Genomic DNA, 20,752 nt, shown 5'->3' with positions numbered 1-20,752 from the left:
CACCAGAGCTTTTCTGACTCCAGCCTCAGGAATTTTGCTAGGTCATTGCTTCTCAGTAATATATATAACAGAGGAAGAACCAGCACATATGACTAAGAAATACCTTTTCACAGATCCTCTCTGCTCTTTCCTCTGGATTGTATCTGAGCTTTTGTGTTCTTTGTCTATATGAATCTACTCCTTAGCTAATGTTTTGCTATAGCACAGGACTCCCTGAGAGCAAAATAAGAACTCTGTAGTAAGAAGGACAGACCTGTCTACGTCAAATACACAAGAAAACAAACTTGCCTTTTCAGCTAAGAAAATAATGTCCTGGAAGACTAAGTTTGGGACCGAAGCCACAGAATCTCCCACAGCTTAAAGAAACGTGAGATACCATCAGGTGGCCTTGCTCATCCAGGACAGGCATGATTTTACTTTAATCTCAATTCTTTATCTTCCATGCAGAGGACTAATACCTTTCCCAAAATGCAGACATGAGCATGAAATGGCTCTGCTCCTGTATGATTACAATGAGTCAAAATCCTACCCGATAAAGAAGCAAGTGTGCGGTAACCCCACAGAGTTCCATTTTTCAATAGGCGTCGTGGCGTGCAGGGCCTGACCCCTGCAGCTCCGACAGGGATACCTTTACGGATCGAGTCACAACCCTGCTCTGCTCTGTATTCCCAGTGTGCGCAATGGGGAAAACAATGCACAGCATCTGCCCTCTCCAGAGAAATTATTCTGATATGGGCTTACTATAAACCTCTAGACCAGATGAAATCAGCCAAAAGACCTGTCTCAGGCAGCTGCTTTTCTACCACCTTTTCTCCCACCCACTTGGTCTAAGGCTGATGGAGGTGCATCTCCTAGGTATTTTTTCACCCTAGCAAAATATGGAGAAAAAAGTGGATCTCATTTTAGGGAGCATTCTCATCAAAAACAAAAAGAGAGATCTATGTTCAATGACTATTTACTGTTTAGAAAGAAAAATAATTGGCTAGTCTGTGTTGTGCAGATGAAAGATTCTTCAAAGGTTTAAAACCAAAGCTGCCACAAACCCAAAGACACTGTAGCTAGTTAAAAGGCCGGAAGCAGGAAGAATTCTTGTAACAGGGAAGCACTGGCCTGTTCCTGATTAACCATGCCAAGGGGTTCACACTGTGGCAGGGTGACTTTGGGAAGGGATGGGGAAAACAAGATATTACTGGTAAATAAGTATGAGTTGTCTTATATTTCAGCTGCTTAGGCTGAACAATAGAGAAGTAAACCCAGAAAATATAAAGGAAACTCCAGAGTTCTCATTAATGCTCCAGCAGTTTGTGGGCTCCCCATTTTCTCTTCCTCCTCTGCAAGGTGACCCAGGGCTCTCTGCTGCGGCACCCTGAGCTCCGAGCTCTCCGCAGCTCCCGCGAGGTCTCAGAAGCACTGCTAGGACATGGAGCTGAACTTCTGGCCGGCAGATCTGCAGGTGGCTTACTTCCCAACCTCAGTGCCCGAATCATAAGACCGCTCTACATTTGCGCTGAAATCTTCCATATTACAAAAATAATGCAGTGCGCTACACTGCAACAAGCAATAGCCAAAGCTCATTCAGCACTGTTTGCTAAGCAAGGAGAATACGAATGCAGAAACCTTCTGCTTAATTGCTTCTCCATTCTGCTGCTGACCTGCAATGCCTGGCCCGTGTTGAAGACAGCAGGGTGGCTTGATCCCTTAAAAGATATTGGCTGTCAGTGAAAGATGAGCATCTGCAATTAGCAGCACGCATCGGTTTCATCTGTCTCCAGTGCCCAGGGGAGCCACCTGTCAGAATAGCTCCAGCTGTTTTAATAAAGCTCTAACCTGCTGTCTAAAGGTTAGCCCCCTTCTAAACTGCACTTAAGCACTTCAGGTGGTCTGGCTTTGTGGGCCACTTGCACAAAGGATTCAGCTTCTCTTGCCCCTTTGTGATTTGATGCCACAAAGTGAATAAAGAAAGAGGCAGAGGCGGCGGCGGGGTCCCGGCAGCCCTCGGAGGGGAAGGCTCTTGGAGCGGCCAGGAGCTGGTTCAGGCTAGGCAGGCAGACTCTCCCCAGCGCCACGACAGCAGTAACACAGCTCCTCTCAGAGCTCCAGCACCACTGCCAAAAGCCCTTCAGGAGCCTGGCAACATGTGCGTTAAATGTCCTGTAAGCTGCAATCTGGGATGCAGATAGCTGAGACTGAGAGAGTAGGATTTACGATAGCACAGTCCACAGGAACGAGTGGGTGTCTCAGGCCTGTCGCACCCTGGAAGAGGAAGAGGAAGAGGAGTGAGCGGAGTGTGAGGAAATCAGCATCCTTCAGTGCAAACTGCAGAATAGCTGGGTACATGGTCCAGCAGGGTCCATGCACCTTGCAGCTAGGCCAAGGCATCAGGACCAGAACACCAGAGATCCTTAGATATATAGGTCAAAACAGAAAGCCCATTCAATTTTTATTAGTTATCCACCTAAAGGGCAGCTTACATGCTGCAGAGGGAGGTGGATGCCTGAAGGAGGAAACTTGTACTTTATTGTGAAAGCTGCTGAATACATATCTCCATATCTCAGCAATGTGGAGAGCGGCTGCGTAGACCACCTTCCCTTTGCCTTCCACCTGGGCGCACCAACCCCCAAAATCCCATATCCCATTTGGTCCTCCAGCTCCTCAGTGCCATGTGTCCATCTGCCCGCTCAGAACCAGCTCCTCTTTCAGCTCTTCCATTGTCGACTGAACAGAGAAGCAAACGTTGGGAAAGTCGCACTGCTGCTTTGCTTAGTCAAGCTAAACCGGGCCTGGAGAGCTCAGAGTAAGGGGCTCTCAGACTCTGTTCCTAGACCTAAGTCACCTACTGTCTTCGACGTGTCTGCGGCAGGAGCCCAGCGCATGGCAGCGCAGGCAGGGAGTAGTCCCCTTGCCCTAGAAGCCAGCAGAGGAGCAACGCGAAGGTGGGATCGGGAAGCAGGCGCTCCTGAGTCATTAGTCTCCTGTTACTGTGGGCTCGCGCAATCCCCTTCATAACCTGATCGTGCTCCCTCATAACATTTGTTAGGTTTTTGCTTCTAGCTATTCCTGAGAAGCTGTTCCAGTGACTCACAGATCTGGGTATTCAGCAACAACCTTCCCATTTCCCACTCACAGGTATTTGCCGTCAGCTCATACCATTTGTTCACCTGTCAGCACAGCCCTTTATCAGTCGCACACGCCTTGTCTGCCCGGCACAAGGCAGCAGTGTGCAGAGATACCCAAGCCCGCTCCGAGCATCCCTGCTCGCTCCTCCGAAGCTGCAGAGCAGCGTAAGCCCAGATCCCTGTGCAGCAGTGCTTTACCCGGCGTAGGCTCACTTCTTCTCAGCCTGGTGCTTACCCCGCTTCACCTCATACAACTGTAAAGAAATTCTCTTCTCAGGCCTTGTTTTCTGAGATTCAGGAAACAAACCCTTAGGTATGATGAGTCTCTACTTCCCTCATAGCCTAGAAGCCCTTTTCTGCTCCATTTGAGTGGCTGTTTCGAGGACAGGGTGCCCCAAACTGTGTGCAGTGCTCCGCACCCAGAGTGACAACTCCCTCCGTCAGCAGCAACACCTCACCTCAGACCCAAAGACCCCGGCCCCTCTCGCCACTGCTCACGCCACCCTGCCACTAACGCAGCCAGCTCTTTGCCTTTCTCCCCTGGTTCGAACCACTGCTCTCCCAGCTGCCAGCAGAATTGCTTGCTATTTTATCTCAGTGCAGAACCTTGCACTGATAAAATCTTACCTCATTTTTATCACTCCAGGCCCCAAGGGCATCCAATCCTTCTGGTGAGATATCCCAACCCCCTTTGTAAGGACAATGCCTTCCTCTCTTGTTCTATCAGCAAACTTCATTAGCATAACATATTGTGCCAGCTTCACTAATGAATGATTTAACATCACGAAGATCAGCCCTTAATGATTTCTGCCAGTGACTGCCCTCCAGAACACCATCTCTTCAACAGGGTCCTTTGCCTTCTTCCCTCTAGGCATTTCCTTCCCTACCTCACCCTTCTTCTAGTCATTGCCTTCTTTAGGTAAATGTATAGTTCATTACCAGCCCTGAATAAAACACCTACTTGAATTAAGCTTGAAGAAAACACTCTTGCTAGGTATTCTAAGGGAAGGCCCTGCTAGCTGCCATAGCCATTATTCCTTCTCTGGAAGCATTTCACGGCAGTGCAGGGTAACTTGTAGCATCACATTCTGCCTCAGATTTATGGAAACAGAGCAAGTTAGCATAGCTACACAGACGTCTAAGTTGAGAAGCCAGTTTGCACTTGCTAATTATCTGACCCAGCATCACAACAGGACAAGAATATAGACACTTGAGGCAGGCACTCTCTGTACTAGGACCAAACCCAGCAGTAGCAAGAACTGCTCTCATCTGAAATATTTCTTGTAGCTATAAGTTAGCCCAGGGCAACAGCAAAGCTTCTACTGAGTTCTGGGTAGAAGGCCAGGGTAGAATTTTAAAAAGCACAATCAAATCACTTGCACTGCAGCATCCTATAAAGAATATCTCCATGAAAAAAAATCAGAAGGCAATACTGCAATATTAGATGGATTGTACAACATGCAACAATATGTAGCAAATTGGTGTGCATTATAACTATGGAAAGCCTAACCAAGCTAGATTAAAAAGACTTCTTCTGCCAACCTTGAGAAAAAAATGAATTAGGTGCAACCTCTTGATGGACTACTGTCCTCCCCAACATGGGCAGCCTGTCTCACATGCCTAGCACTGAACCTTGTTTTAGTTCAGACCAGCTTCATGAGCTATTAGTGCAGCATTTACATTTACTAAGCTCTTTTCACCCATTTCTCATCCTTCTGATCTGAAAACAGACCCTATTCAAAAGGGAAGGAGGTAAAAATGGGTCAGCATCTTAATGCAGAGAATGGGGAACATTTACTTAAAATGAGATTGGAGAGGCTTTCAGTGACTCAGATTGTTTCTGGGTAGATTAAGGCGGCTGCCAAACTACCTATTTCAGTGCAGCAAAGAACCTAAGTGGAGGAAGATTGAATATTTCCGAGTCAGTGGTCTTGACAAGACCATTATTCCTTTTTTTCTTAACCCTGACACATTGAGACATACTTGCTGCGCAACGTCCTGCTGAGGCTAATGCAGCTGCCAGACGCCGACTCCAGGGCCCCGCGCAGAAGCCGATCTGTCTGTGCTCTCCGTGGAAGCCTCCGTTGCCACTGTGTGACAAGTGCTTGGTGCTTCCTTGGTTTTGGTAAACTACCATCTGCTGTCCAACCTGCCGTCCTCAAGCAAGTTCCCAGGTATCTCAGTATCAGCTCATTTAACTAAAGCCTTTTTAGTGCAGAATGCTGCAGTGCAACTCTCTAGCAACACAAGCACACGGTGTCCACCACTGTGTACACTGGCTTCCTAAGGACTCGGTTCAAGAGCTGTATCTTTCATGCGCTCCGTGGCCTAGTAAAGCTCACCTCCAGCTCCGGAACAGAGACTGAGATAGAGACATATGCTCCTTTGGTCTACGGCACTGGCAGAAAGCTTTTCACCGAAAGGGAACCAAGGATTCAGGTGCTCTTCTGAGCTTTGCCTTTGCTAATAAATAACAACACGTGCATTAAAAACCAATAGCAATTTACCACTGCAAGGCACTCACACACTGCCCGTGCGTCTCCCAAGAAGCGATGACAGAAAACCAGGCAATGACTGATGTTAGCTGTGTTTCACACTGAGTGCCTGGAAGGCTTGGAAACCAAAGCAGCACATGCAGCACGGATACCTGTATGGAAGAGGACAGGCTTCTGGTCTGTCCTCTGCTCAGCTCATCCCCTGCCATGACTTCTCAGAAAACACAGTGACAAGAGAGCAATCCTAAGTGACAGCCTCATTCCTCTGAGTCTCATTTGAATACCTGGTTACTCTGAAGCTAAGGATTATACCTAGAAATACATTTGCAGAGAAAAGAGGAACTGCACAGCAGCCAGGAAAGCTCGGACAAGGAGGCAACAATCAGGTAGCAGAAATTCATCTAGAAAGTGAAAGCTATAGGAAGAAGCATTATGATAACAGATTACGAGGCTCACTAGCCAACGTCATTGACACCAGGCAGCATTAAATACTGCTGCCAATAAGCACAAATGAGCAGAGTTCAAATTTCATTGCCTCTTCTGCACTTTCAAGGTGATTAAATACCTTTTGGTACAAGGATAGGTCAGCCTGTCTAATCAATTCTGTGTTAGGCAAAAAGTAAAATAGGAAGAAAGGATAAATGTACTGTGCCATTTTTTTTTTTAACTTGCTTCAGATTCTCTCCATCCCCACCTGGGTCTCTAGCTCTGTTTCTGGCAGCTTTTAACATTTTCCCCACCATCACGCACCACTTTTTATCACTCCTACCATTTGGTTTCTCAAGTCCCCCTCCTCTAATCAGTGAAAACTTTATCTGCCTCTCCCTGAAATGAAGTCTCTCAATGAACTATTTGGGAAGAGATGCCGAGAGCATATCTTTCTGCTGACGGGTGAAGTCTGAGAAATTGTCTAATCATGGTCCTGATACCCTATATGGCAGACTAGTCAATGCATTAACTGATGCTTTATGTCATTAAAAAGAAAGATATAGTGTAAGTTTTGTTTAAAAACTCCTGATGCCGAGTCTTGTCACTCGACATCTTTAACTACAAACCACCAAAAACTTACACTTACTCATCTATTATCATTCTCAGTCAGACATTTTCTGAATTAAAAGTCAAAATGCTTAACACATTTTAACGTAAATAATCATGCACAGACATCAACAGCAGCAACTCTCTAAATCACTGACATGTTTCACACTTGGGGGGAAATGATTCCTTTTGCACTGTGCTGCAGTTGGTGCAGTTCCCAGGAAGAGAATCAGGAGAGGTGTCAGACAAGGCTGGGGTCAGCGCCGCAGCAGACAGGGGCAGGCAGCAGGCAGGGAGGGAGGGAAGAGCTCGGTGTGATTTACCTCGGATTCGAGCTTCTCCCTCTATTGAAAAAACCTTACCTAAGCATATAATTCTAGTATATTATTAATATATACTTATAATATCATAATGTGTAATAAGATAATGTATTTATATAAAATATAATAATAACTTAAGCTTAAAGTAATGTATCATCAGTAACTATAGGTTTTTTTATATTGCATTCTCTGAGTCAATCCAAGGTCTGCCCTGGGCAGCTCTGGGACCGGTCCAGCGAAGGCGCAGCTCAGACAGCAGCCAACAGCTTCTACGGGAGAGATAGAGAGAGCTTTACTTCAGGTCACCTTCGGTTTCCTAGCTTTAGGACCAGTCAGCCCTGCTGCAGGGAGTATCTGTGGGCAGCTAGACACAAATGTAGCTTTCTGGATCCATCAGGGAAATACCTACACGTGCCATCGCCTCACTGTCACGGGGACTCAGCAAGGCCCCATCACTGGAGTCCTTCCTACCACACGGAAGCCAAGAGCAACGAGCAGCCGCAGCACGGTTTAGAAACCCTGAACCTCCACCACGAGAGAACCGTTCTCAGCTGAGACAGTCTAACAGGGCCTGTGACACTGGACGCCAGCACTTTTATCAGACGCCACGTTCTGCTTGGTGGAGCGCACCGTGTAAATCTGACTGCAATACTCGCTGGAGCACAGCAGTTTGCTCAGAAATTTGATTCTGATCCAGACCAGAACATTGACAGACAAACTCATACTTTTGGAAAAGCTTGGCTCTCAGCTTTGCAGATCATTTCCACCTGGGTTATCAAGGTAGAGCTTCCTCTGCAATCCTGAGGCACTGGCACACTTCTTGCTAGCTTAGAGGCCACCACATATCTTTGTGTCAGCCCCACGTGCACTCTCAATCATCAGTGCGAGCACAGTAGAGCAGGACAGACTCACTGGCTGTTTCCGTGGCTGTTAGCCCCTGCACAGGATGCATGCTGTCCCACCTCTCCTAGGTGGGATTTTCTCCAGGCCTAGAAAGCTGTTCTCCATTTCCACCAGCAGGAATGAGAGGACATGGAGCCCCACCAGCTGACAGGCTCTGCATCAGCACAGTCTTTGATGAGTCAGCACTGAAGAGCAGCTTTTTTCTTTTTTAAGACAAGTATTTGCACAGAAGCATAAAGAAACTGCAGCTGACTCCCAAATAACGGTGCTCATCAGCAACGCGCGGAGCCGCAAGGCCTCTCCACGATGCGCGTGTTGCGGCCGCAGCCAGCTCGCGGCGGCCTCCAGCACTCGCTGCGGGCTGCGCGTGCTTCCCGAAGGAATGGCAACTAGTCCGACGGCACTGACATCCACTGAACACCGGAGCCCGACCGCCCTGTAGCACCAGGTCGCAGAGCACCACGCTGCTCGGGTTGCTCACGATCACCATAGCGCAGCGAGGGGGACCCGACGGGCACCGGGGTGCTGCGGACAGACGGATGGTGGCGGGGTGGACGCGAGGAGGACGGAGCCCTCGCTGCCGCCCTGGAGGTGCTACCTCCTGCCCCCGCTGCTCGCTGCAAGGCACGTGGCAGCTGGGAAGGGAGTCCCGGCGCGCAGGCAGCTGTGCCCAGCTGCTGCCGCAGCCCCTTGCAAAGCTCTCCGTGGCCCCGCTGCCCCTGCTCGCCCCGGCAGGGCCGCTCCGCCGCTGCGCGAGCAAGGGCACGCTCCGCGGTGTCCACAGCCGCCGGCGAGAGGACGCGGAGCAGCAGAGGGAGCGGAGAGCCGAGGCAGCTGCTCTCGCTCCTGCCCAAGCCCCACGTCTCTGCCACACGACGTGTGTTACCGCCAGGGCCTGGCCGGAGCGCTTCCTTACAGTTTCGTGCACGAGAGAAAGCCAGTACTGGCCCAGTGACCCCTGCCAAAGTCCACCGTCCTGCCAATACTACTTTTCCCCACCTCTTTGCAGCAGAAGCATAATGCAACTTATATTCAATTATTCTTCTTATGACAAAAGAAAGTTTTAAGTATGTCTGTCCTCATAATATAGCAGCAAATTCTAATCAATTCCTATTCAGTTATAACAACTTCTTATTTTCATTAGTCTTGATAATTACTGTTGAATGTTCTGTGCGTAATCTATTATCTCTTCATACCCCAACACTATATTTCCATTATTTTACACTTGGTTTCTACAGGGAAAAAGTATGATGTTGAATATTTACAGCCAAAATAACCAAAAAATGTATTGGTTTCCAATTTCAAAAAACTAGATGTTCCAGCTGATGCTTTGATTAAAATTATATTTTAATAAAAACATCTTGTAGGGAAAAATACTTTCTGGAGCAGCTCTTACTGCTAATATTGCTTGTATTATTGCACATATGTCCATAGCAAGTTCCCTGGATACGCATTGGCTTTGAGTAAAGCCAATTTAAACACAATTTATAGCAAAGTGCTTCTAATGCTATAAGATAAGAACGTGATAAAAGGCCAGAAGCAGGAAGAGGATAAAGTAAGAAAGGTACAAGGAAAACCTCTCCCCCCACCGGCACAGGTTGCTTCAGAAGAGCCAATTACGCAGCCGGGGATGCTGGGGTGTTGGTGAGGGACGAGAGAGGAGGTAGCAGTATTCGGCCGTCATGTACGCGTTTGCCTGCTTGCTCAGGTTGCGGTGCAGCTCCCGCAGCCTCGCCGGGAGCCGGGAGCCCCCGTGGGAAGAGCAGAGAGGGGACTTCCCAAGGGCAGCGCGGCACAGGGTGGCAGAGATGAGCGTGGCTCTGGTGCCCCGTTAGTTATCCTGGGCACGAGAGGTCTCCTCCTCAAACCGGTACCCTCACTGCTGGGAAAGAAACATGGACTAAAGTGGTGGCAGAGGAGAAGGGTGGCCTCACCAAGCGCTCCCTGTTCCTGGGTCTCTGAGGAGGCAGCTGCTTGCTCCCTTGGCCTGTTCCTGAGCCCAGCTCATCCCTCCTCTTGCTCCCAGTTCAATGGTGCCACCTAGTGCCACCAGGCCTGGCTCAGGACACTGCGAAGCAATGCTTCACCTGCACCCGCCCGGCAAATCGGCTTCTCTTTGGGACCAGCTCTCAGCGGGGCTGCTCTGCAGATGCCCTTGGTGGGGAGCGTTTGCACACTGTCACTGTGGGGAAAGCAGAGCGCAAGCAAGGTAGCAAAACTGCGCTTCAGCAGCCGTGGTAATGGGGACTTCTTGCTCTTGAGAGGGTAGCTGTGGAGAGAGAGGTTCCTGCTCGATACCGGGTGAGCATGGACTGACTTTAACTTGACTTAGGTGGCCTGGTTTCATCCCATTTTCTCCAGAGGAGGAGAGAGGGATCATCTCCCATCACTGTAGCTCAGCCAGGTTTCCTCAGCCAGTGCTCACAGTCCTCCAGCACTGTTGCAGCTCAGGAGCATCCAGAAATGAGATCAGACACAAAAAATAACTACGGACTTAAAAACCTGCAGAATGCAATTTAGCTGTCAGACTTCCCTGAATCAGAGGTTTAACATCTTTAACAGGTGCTGCAGGGCAGGAATTTTGGGGCCCGTGCGGGCGTGCCGGGAAGAAAGGAAATGAGTTCATGGTGCCACCACCAGCGGAGATGAGAGCATCCGATGGGCCCTGCCGTGGGAGGCTGCATGTGACAAACGGAGTCATCTGCTCGGATGACTGCAGCAGCAGAACCATGTGAATAACGACACAGTTGCTCCAGAACTGTAAACAGCATCAGTCCTTTATGAATTAGCCAAGATCCCAATCATTAAAAAGTCTGCACAGAGCACCAGGGTGCGCAAGGAAGAGTCCTGCCGATTTGGGGCTTCTGCGTGAGCAGGCCCCTGCACGGAGACCCACTGGAGCTCAGTGTTTCCCTGTGCCTGTGCAGGTGTGGGGCCAAATCCTGAAAAACAGGAGGCAGAGGGAAACCTCAGCCCCACCAAGATGTGAGCTATGGCCCACTGCTGCTGCTGTAAGGGCGAGGTACAAGACACAAGCTAAGATCAGGCAGTCTGGTTCTCCTGAAAGCTGCAGTATGTGACAAAGGTTGCCTTAGACATAAGTTACTGCTTTATACCCATCTGAGTAGATATTTTCCGCTGGTCTCATGTGGTGCTACAAGTTGGAGTTCAAAGGCCAGATGCAAAACAACAGAAGAAAGGAGCCTGGTTGCCTTGCGAGCTTCTTTCACCGGCCCCCAGAAAGTACAGTAAAAGCATCACTGCTACTAGGGCTCTGCCATCCAGGATGGCACTTCAGCCCAAGATATTAAGGATAATTTTACATGACATTTGCTTAAGAGGGATACAGTATTCAAAACTTTTTTTTCTGAATGTAATGAGAATGCATCTACTGGGAACATTTTCATGTGAAAATAAACTAAGCCAAAATGTTCTTAATATTCCAAAGTGCTACTACACATACATCTAGGTAATTTCAACTAATTTAGGGTGAATTAATCTTGGCATCACATTTTCTATATGGAGAGGGGATCAAATTTTACTGTCAGCATTAATTAGGGGAACTGGTCACTTAATGGTGCATTCGTTAGAGGGCTCCCCTGGGTTTCTGAAAAATCAACCCAATCTCTGCTTTTCAGGGGTGCACGTGACCTGAAAAGGAATTGTTTCATTTCATAGCCTTGAGATACAAGATGGCAATTTCAGTCTTTGGATAAGAGAAGGAAGCTGGATCTGAAAGATGAATGTCCTGGCCAACCAGTGCAGGATTATCAGCTCAGAGATCAACTCTTGGCTGCTTTTTGGCTCTCTGTTGACAGCTGGATTTGATCAGTGCTTTGAGAGGCTGTTCATGGCTCTAGCCCACCTAATCTCAACAATGTTTTCTGGCGACAGGAGCCACACATGTTTTGCAAGGGGCTGGCTAGTGACAGAAGCAAGCACTGTAAAGTGAATTTGCATATAAAATTCTTTAGTTGGATATATTTTCATATTTTCATGCTTTTCCCATTGTCGTCTTGAAACACTGTTACTATCCAAGAATGGCAAATTCATCTTGCAGTGTATGCAGACTAGAAGGACTTAGTGCTCACATAAAATTGGCATGTGGCGAGCATGAGGAGGCCGTGTGAACTGGCTAGATATGTTTGTGCACTTCTGCACTCAGCTTAATAGTGACCTGACCAAGGCAGAAAACATAGCTCTGCCCCAGCTTCCAGCCACCCCCTTCTAACTCCCCTTCCCCTTCCTTCACTCTAGATCTGCTGTCTCCGCATTACCTCCTCTTTAGGACAAGCATCACCACACCTCAGTATCACACCACAGCAAGAATAAACACCAGGGCGTTCCCAGCATGTGTTTGGGGATAGAGGGGGGGGAATGGATCTGCCAGTCCCACCTACTGAAAGACCAGGAGTACTTTTGGGAGCAAGTGGATGTCACAGGACAGAGCGTGCCGCAACACACCCCTGGCCAACAGCTCCAGACCCTGTTTAGACACTGACTTCACCCAAATCCCTCCTGCTACTCAGCATCAATCTACAACGTGCTACCTGGGCAGACACCCTGCTGCCTTCCTCCCAGAGTGATCATCAGGCTGCAGCTACTCTGGAGCAAAGTCGGTATCATAAGCAGACCTGATCTCTGTGTGCAGGGAGAAGTGTCCCCCGCTCTGACTCCCAATGCCATCAGCCCTATCTTAGCACATGTGACACTGAACCACCCCTTCCCTCCTGTCCCCTCTTTTTCTAGCTAAACACAGACAGTGCATGAGTGGAGACTGGAGAACAGCTTCCCTGTGATAAGCACCCAAAGATCAGACACAGACAAGGCGAGGAAGCATCTGGGCCTTGCTGCAAAGAAGTCAGGATGGGAAGGTCTTTGCACCCATTCCTAGAACAGGGCGAATTTTACCTGGCCAACCTGCGATCTCGGTATCTCAGAGGTTAAACACAATGTGATTGTATATTCTCCAGGATGCAGCAGTTTAATTTCACTCTTGAAGATATATGTTGTCGCCAGTGTCAAAGGGGACATGTGCCACAAGGTGGCACTAGCCCCTCTCTCTGCAGCGCACCAGGGTCAAGCGGCTGCACATGCCGACTGCAGGGTTTCGGCAGGGAGAGGAGGATGCCCAGCCCGCAGGTCCCTGCTGTCCATGGCAATTCGGCGCTGCAAACTTCAGCAGCAAAGCAACCCTTGGAGCTTAAAGTGCACTGACTTCCTCCTTTTTCTTTAAAGAGACCCTCTTCTTTTGAGAGCAAGGGCTACTTTGCACATTGCAAACTCCTCTGCCGGCTTGCACCAGGCCAGCATGTAGGATCACTTTCCCCAGACCCTTCTACAACCGAGCCGTGAGGCTGGGGCTGTCAAGCTAAGATGCATTTATAACCTTCGTAATGATGGTGCCCCTCTGTGTGTCCAGGCATGCACAACACAGCACTCTACCCCCAGCTGTGAAGTGTGGCTTTGGCACTCTTGTTAAACTTGCCATAAAAGGGAAAATACAAATGCAGAGCTAATTGAACGCTCTGGTCCTCTGAGTGACTTGTGAAGAAAGAAATACTCATGTGACACTTTTTCTCCAGATATCTCCCAATTTCTTAGAGACGTGCAGCTGTTAAATATATTGGTTCCTGATAAATCCAAAGTCTATCTGTCTCTAGCGTTTGACTATTCCATTTTTTTTGACATTCATAATTTTGTTGGTCTTTGATGTATTTGCCCATACACCACCAGACATAATCTCACATAGCTCATATTGAGCGCTTCCCACCAATGCACCTTAGATTCAGTTGTATTTTCCCCCACTTCACGTACCGGGACATAGAGGTGAGGCTATTTCACTCACAGATTTGCCCATATTAGCTTTGCAGATCAACAGAATACAAGACTGCCAAAATCCTGACTCTGGCAAACCCTTGCTCTCTACCACCTGCCAGCACGAAAAATTAAGCAGGCAAATTGCATCATCCCCATTGCTGCTGGGGTCAGGGACACAGAGAGGAAAGGCAGCATGCCACACGTCAGACTCTCACGCCACCTCATTGACTACCCTGAGCTAAACCGAGGTGAGTATCCCCTGCAGTCCCAGCCCTCGTTATGATGACGCAGTTAAACCAGACCGGTAACTTCCTCCACATCTTGCCCTTCTCTGATATCTGAACAGATCTGTAAGCAGAAGATTTAGGTGGGCTCCATCTAGCAATCGGAAAAGGGTGCTCAGTGCCTAGTGAGTGGAAAGGTTTGGCAGAAATTAGTATTCCTGTGAGAAGTTAGCAATTCTTGGGTGGAAGGATTTGCAGCCACAGCTCGCGTGGCTCAGAAGGGCTGAGGCTCTCTCTTCCCTCCTCTCTGCTATGTTTAAGCTGCTGCATTTCCATAAGTGAAATTACTTGTTTGCTACCCCAGAGTAAAACAGTCTTTGCATGTCTGAATAGGATGCATTCCCCTCCACAGCACAGGGCTGGCTCCGTTTGGATGTTGTGCCTCCCTGGAATACTTGAAAGCTGCACAGAAGTGACAGGCACAGGCAGAAGGGACAGGCACGACTCCTGTTTCGGAGGAGGTGGCGAGCCTCCCTGGGGCCAGTGACAGGCAGCGGGAGGACAAGGCGCAGGGGGAAGGCACACAGCAGGCTTTCATTTCCAGTGTCTTCCGCAAAGACAGGAATCTCTCCTGAGTGCTCTTTCCCTCCCCCCCCCCCCACCCCTTTCCCATTAGGGTCCTGTTTGTCTGCCCCTTTGTTACAGCTTCATTTCCACTGGATGATGATGGATTTTTTTTGGTTTTCTTTTTAAAAAGAGAAGCCACGAATTTGGCCCCCTATCCTCCTAAATAGCACAGACACCTGGCATGGAGCTGTGCAAGAGCAAAGCATCAAGCCTGAAGAATCGTACCAGTGTCCCACGCTCACAGAGGTGCCCTCCAGGAGACAACCAGCCCCTCTTCATCACGGACAGCAGAACCTGCCACTGTGCGGGTGGCTGCTCTGCAGAAACGCACTGCGAGGTGGGAGAGCGGATAGAGGCCGTGAGGTTAGGCCTTCTTCAGAGCCATCATCCCAGTTACAGGCACTACTGGCTTTACCTGTACACTCACCGAGACTGAGGGAAGAAGCAGAGTCTCTAGCCCTTATCAAAAAGCTCAGTCTCAGTTCAGTTTCCCAGTGCAGCTCTTAGGCACCCATGACGATTACTTGTTTAATTTGTGAAGTGCTTTGAAAGTGTCAAGTCTTCTGGAGGAAGGGGAAGTGGAAGAAAGACATGAGTTTAAATGAAGGGAAGATAAGAAATGAACTTACATGTTGGCTCAACACCCTTTCAAAATCATTAACAGCTGATGTTACATCAACATTTTCGTATGTGTGGCCTCCAACAACTGCCCTTGTCACACTGGGCTCTCATCCCAGTTCAGAGCAGCATCCCTGGCACAGTTCACCCACGGTGAAGAGTCACACCCCCTGCCACAGCACAGCAGTCGCACTCCCCGCCAGCTGAAACATCTCCTGGAGCTCCTCTCTGGGGACAATCACCGAAGTGTAAGAGGGGCTGCACCAGAGGCGAAGTCAGGAACACCTGGGACACAAGGAGGAAGGAAAGTCCATGTTCTCACGGCCAAGAAGCAGAAGGAAAGATCTCCAGCCATATTCCATAGGGCCAAGAGGCAGAGATTTGGAGCTGGAGGCTGCTCGGGTGAGAAGAGGGCTCTTCACATGCTCATAGTTGTTCTCCTCACACAACCTGGAGCACACACACTGCACTGGTGCCTTGGTGAGGCCTACACCTCTGGTAAATTCTTTTTAGATTTGCTCCCAAGGCACAAATTTATCAGATCTCGTCAGCAAGCAACTGCGTTCCTGAAGTCATGATGATGCAGGAGCAGGTTCAAAGAGGTGCAGCAGGCAGGTGCTCTGCACTAGTGAAGAGGCCAACAGCAAAGAGGTGCTAAGCAGCTCAAGCACAGAAGCTCGAGGCCAGCTTCCATGATAGACTTACAGCAGGGAGTAGTCAGGTAAGTACTAACAGCACATGTATTGATGCACTTTTCTCCCCTTCCCCAAGCACTGATCCAATGAAACCACCTTCTCCCCACATAAATAGTGTCTTCCCCTGCCTGAAGCACTTGCATCATCCATTGGGACCAAAAATTGAGCAAAAGCAGATAGCAGGAAACCTTGCCTTTCCCCAGGTTTACAAGCTGCACATGACCTTTATTGCTCCCCAGTGGCTGCAGAGAGCCAGAGAAATGTCTCCTTTGGAAGGTCTGTGCAAGAGGTTCTTACCACCCCTCTAGCATGAGCAGGTGGGCAGAAGATTTACAGCAGTCAGAAAAGAAAAACTAAGACACAAGAAACATTCCTTCAGGAGCCAAACCATCCAAGCAAGGATGGTGGACATAATGCCAGCTATTCTACACTCACTCCAAGCTCTTCTAGAGCAGCCACCAGGGCTGGCTTGCCAATGGTGGCAACCTGCCTACATCAGGGCTCCCTTGCCAATGTGGCTGCTTATGAGAGCTCAACATGAAGAATCCACTGCTCCCAGGCCTAAAACACATGGATCTTCAAAGCTCTGGGACAGCAAAAGCCTCTGCCACTATCTCAAGGAAGAAAGGACTCAACAACATAAATAACATTTAGAGAGAGGGAGAGGTGGCAATGCCAAAATGCTTAGCCATGTGGTGTGAAAGGGGCTGGATGAAGCCCTTGGGTTGATGGCATGTGCTTTCAATGGCACAGCCACTTCCACATCTCATGAACTCTGCTGCAGTCATGCCCAGGTCCAACTCTCCAGGAGTCTGAAGTGGGTCACAGCTTCTTTGGAAGAGCAGGTTGATTAGACTACGTGACCAGCAATGTGGAAGACCTGCAGGCTCCTTCTAAGCAGTGTCCATGCCTTCCTTGAGGCTCTGGTCTGGGTGTATGGGCACCATAAAAAATTAGTAAGAATAAACACTGAAGCCAGGGAAATTCTGCAGACCAAGGAAAATGAAAAATGCTGCAGTTCAACTAAGAAACTGTGGGAAAAGACCGGAGGAATAGGGGACTAGTTTCTAAAACCTCTCTTCCATATGTGCATTTACCAGCTTTTGGTGGCATCACAGCACCATCTGTTGGAAATAAAGTAAAATTGGCTAACCTGTACTTTGCATTCTCAGCTGACACTGTGATACAGATTGTGTCATGCTTACCCAGATGAGCAGCCAGTTTTGGAACAGAAGCCCCGATGCCCCAGTTCACCCCAATGTTTAGCAATCAAATGGTGTACTAACCTGTAAGCCACTGGCCTGAACAAAGTGAGATGGGAAACTTGAGTCTCCTTGGACAGGCAACCTTCTCGAAACCTCACCTAATCTGACATCAGCCTACACCAGGGTGGTCCTTTCTGCTGCTAAAGCCTGGTGATTGCACAGTTATGAAGACATCTGGTTGCAATAAACCTGGTCCTCAGCAGCAAACTGTGAAAAGGAGTTGCAAAGAAGAGCTGTGGCCCAAAGAGGTCATTAGGCTCTGGACACATGCTACAGGCTGCATAGGGATCATGGCTTATTGGGAATGGCACAGCAGACAATGAAATATTTGCTCTGGGGTGCCATGGCCCAAATTTAGCCCTTTGTGACCCTTTTGGTTGGTCACAGTGGTGGACTTTACACCTGGAAAAGTTGACATAGGTTAAAATACATCAAGTATATATGTACTATGGCTGTTCTCAAGGGAGATCTCTGATTTGTCTGCAATACAGTAAGATAGGTCAAGTGGTACAAACCTCCTTCCTCCCTTTCCCTTTCCTGCTAGCATCCACGGTGTAGTTAAACCAGTGAGACAATGTTAATGTCAGAGCAAGAGCTTTACCCATAGAGAAAGATGAATATATTCTAGTGGTGAAAACCTCATTGAATGCCTAAAAAAGTGCCCACATTTGGATTTGGACTGATAGTCTACTGCCTACCCAGACAATTTTGAACTTCTTTTTCACTGAGAAAAACCCTTCTCAATCCTATGCGTTAAATTCTGTGATTTCAGAGCTCTGGATCCTACCCTGAAGGATGAGCTCCCACAGACGGAACATATGCCACACTGGGCATTTCTGTGTAAGTGTGTCCCCTCTCTGTTGTACCCCTACGCACACACAGTTTCATTAAGAAAGCACAAGGCAATATTTCTCCCATCTTCTACCACTTCAGTGGCAGAACTGGCCATGCCACATGTCCTACAGCTCAGTGAAGGCATTTCTGTTAAAAATGTAACAAAACAAACAGCTTTACAAAGATTGCATCTTATAAACCAGGAGGCTTTATGGCCTCATTCCTCTCTAGTGATTGCAGAGGAATTAACATACGGTTGCCTGTGGCCACCCAGCACAGTGGCTGCAGCAGGAGGATTGCCGCTTGGCTTGCTGCGAGTCAGCAGCACCTCCAGGAGAGCAGAACGACAGCGTAGTCCACAGTGAACCTACCGTCCCTTCTTCCGCTTCATTCCTGTCACCTGCAGTGACATAGGCTCCACTGCTACAAACACATTCTCTCTTTGCGTTCATTTACTGCCTTTCTTCTCAGTATTATTTTATGTAATTGGCCATGTTAAAAGAGCCCTTACATAACCACAGCCGCCTCAGGCACATGTCCTGAAACACATGCATGCCTCCTCTCCCTGTCAACTGCAATATTTTGCACATGAATGGATTCAACCCTTCTCCAGGAAATACTAAAAATAAAGAACACACACTTTCAAGTATCAGAGACCCACTGAGTTCAGCACAAAACCAGTCTGCTATTTGCTCACTGATTTCTCTGGATTTTCAGGTTTCCCACAATCAGTATCTTAAAAAAGACATGGAAACAACATATTCCACTGGAAAAAATAATAACTTGCTTTACTCATAGTCACCTTCTCTGCATTTGAGAACTAGAACAGCTGCAGAATATACGTTTACTAGTAGAGCTTTCTTAAGGAAGAAGTATGCTTTTAACCTTTGCAAAGGCACTGACCTGTGTATATGCCATCTATACAGACCAGGGACCCGTACAGAGGCTTGAAACGCTTTGGACAAAATAATTTTAATCATCTAAGTGATTTCATTGATTTTTCTGGGTTACTCACATACCTAAACTAATCTGAACATTTGTATAACTGCTGCCCAAAATTCTGCTGACTAAAAGCATTGGCACAACAACTTCCTGTGAGATCAGATGTATTATTGGCACAGAGAACCATATGTGACTTGTTCACCGCTCTGTTTGCATAGATCATTTGGAAGGGGCAGAGTATCACTTGCAGACAAAACAAGCTGGATCCGATTTTGCAATGGCAAAGTTAAGGAGCACTTTGTCATTGACTTCAGGAAAAGCAATATCAGGGCCTAGACAAGGAAAGTCATGATTTGTTTGCAAAGCTAAGAGACACTTATTCCACCTAATTAGTCATTGCAACCTAACAACTTCGCTCTGATAGTAGTACTTTTTAGTCTCTCTTTCTCTTCACTTCCTTACTGTCCTACCACCTCCCATGTGCGTGAGGCGCATGCAGTACCCTTCCACTGGTACTGCAGAACCAGTATCTCAGGGTGTATCTATTCACCTAAGAGGAGCTGCGATCCGATCATATTTGTTAAGCTGATTTTGGCTAAGAACCCTCACACATATTCCTGAATGCTGAAGGCAACCAGTTGTTTCCTCCTTTTTTATAGTCAGCATTTTATTTTACAAGGCTCATTACAACAGCCATTTAATACTCACATAGACTGCTAAAGTGTTGTCTGGCCTGAAAATCCTCTTAATTTATGAGATGATGTCAAAGCCTCAGAGTTGTGAGTCTCTGCTGACATCAGTCCAGCCAATGATGGTCTTTTTGGAAGGAAATTGTTTTACTTTTCTGTTGGGCTATTATCACAGATTGTGTTAGGGTTATTGATGGTGACCATGGAATCATCAGACAAAGAGGTCGATCAGATACTAATCATTTAATTACAGGAATGACTTTTCCAGCTCAGCAACTGAGCTGGCACTGAAGTTTACTTGTGTATTGGCACACTTGAAATAAATGTGCCTTCCTAGGGGCTGATTCCACTGCTCCACAGAGCACAGAGACGAGGGAGAAGTAAAGAGATAGTGGCTTTCCCCGCGTTGATTTTTGCGCAGCTGGGGGTTTGGCCAGGCATGGACATCAGGTGCAGCATCAGTCTCCTGAGCTATGACCTCAGCTCAGCCCAAAGGGAGGCTGCAAGGCCCAACCAGTCACACTGTTCAGGCCAAAGGATTTACCCTGGACTTACACAAGCAGAAATGACGAGAAAATGTGGGAATTTGGAGACAGGGACGCACTGTCCCCCAAGCCTTGTCCACACAGGGCACCTTGCACAGCTCAGGGCACACAGACTAGCAGGACATTGTTCTAAGTGGAGCTGTTTTGTTTTGGTATTTTTTTCTTTTTAAATTAAAATGACTTGATTTGAGTAGAACAAAGTCAAAATATTTAATTTATATTATCCACACTAGAAAAGTCACCACATTTGGGCAACATTGTTGTGTTTCTGGAGAAAAATTCAGCCAGCTATGTAAATCAACAACCATACCTGACACACATGTGTACACGGGTGAGCACCTGCTGCTAATTGCTGGTTGCTGATGAGCACAGACATGGTAGCAATCTGCTTCAACGTGACAAATGGCAGAGCAGAGGAGCCACTAAGTCCAGCTCTGTTTCTGAGAGAAACCATAACACTCAGTATTTTGACGGAAAGTTTTCAGCCAGCTCTAATGAAAACTCAGAATTCCCCACAAGCCGCATTTGATTGTCATCTCCCCACTCCTCCTCCCCTGCTTTTTTTCTCCGGAGAGCTCACTGTCTTACAAGCATTAATTAATTAAGCTTCTCACACACTTAAAA

General features: G+C 47.9%; 1 long non-coding RNA gene across 5 annotated transcripts in view; it reads right to left on the bottom strand.

Annotated features, from left to right (window-relative positions):
* Positions 1-20,752, bottom strand: part of LOC106491373 (uncharacterized) — a 125,871-nt gene that overhangs the window by 98,815 nt on the left and 6,304 nt on the right. Inside the window, exons 3-4 of one of the 5 annotated variants that reach the window (XR_010885853.1) lie at positions 20,439-20,568; positions 490-2,253 (exon numbers count right to left, since the gene is read on the bottom strand). The exons of 1 other annotated variant lie outside the window; for it this stretch is intronic. This is a non-coding gene — a long non-coding RNA (uncharacterized lncRNA). Of the gene's footprint in view, positions 1-489; positions 2,254-15,155; positions 15,444-19,703; positions 20,569-20,752 lie in introns of those variants that run through there. 3 more of the 5 variants (XR_001293769.2, XR_010885854.1, XR_010885852.1) reach the window with 3 other exon arrangements.

This window comes from Apteryx mantelli, chromosome 16, assembly GCF_036417845.1.
Source record: "Apteryx mantelli isolate bAptMan1 chromosome 16, bAptMan1.hap1, whole genome shotgun sequence".
In the NCBI taxonomy this organism is placed as follows: Eukaryota; Metazoa; Chordata; class Aves; order Apterygiformes; family Apterygidae; genus Apteryx; species Apteryx mantelli.
Note: the sequence above shows the minus strand (reverse complement) of the source record. Positions and strands in the feature narration are given on the sequence as shown.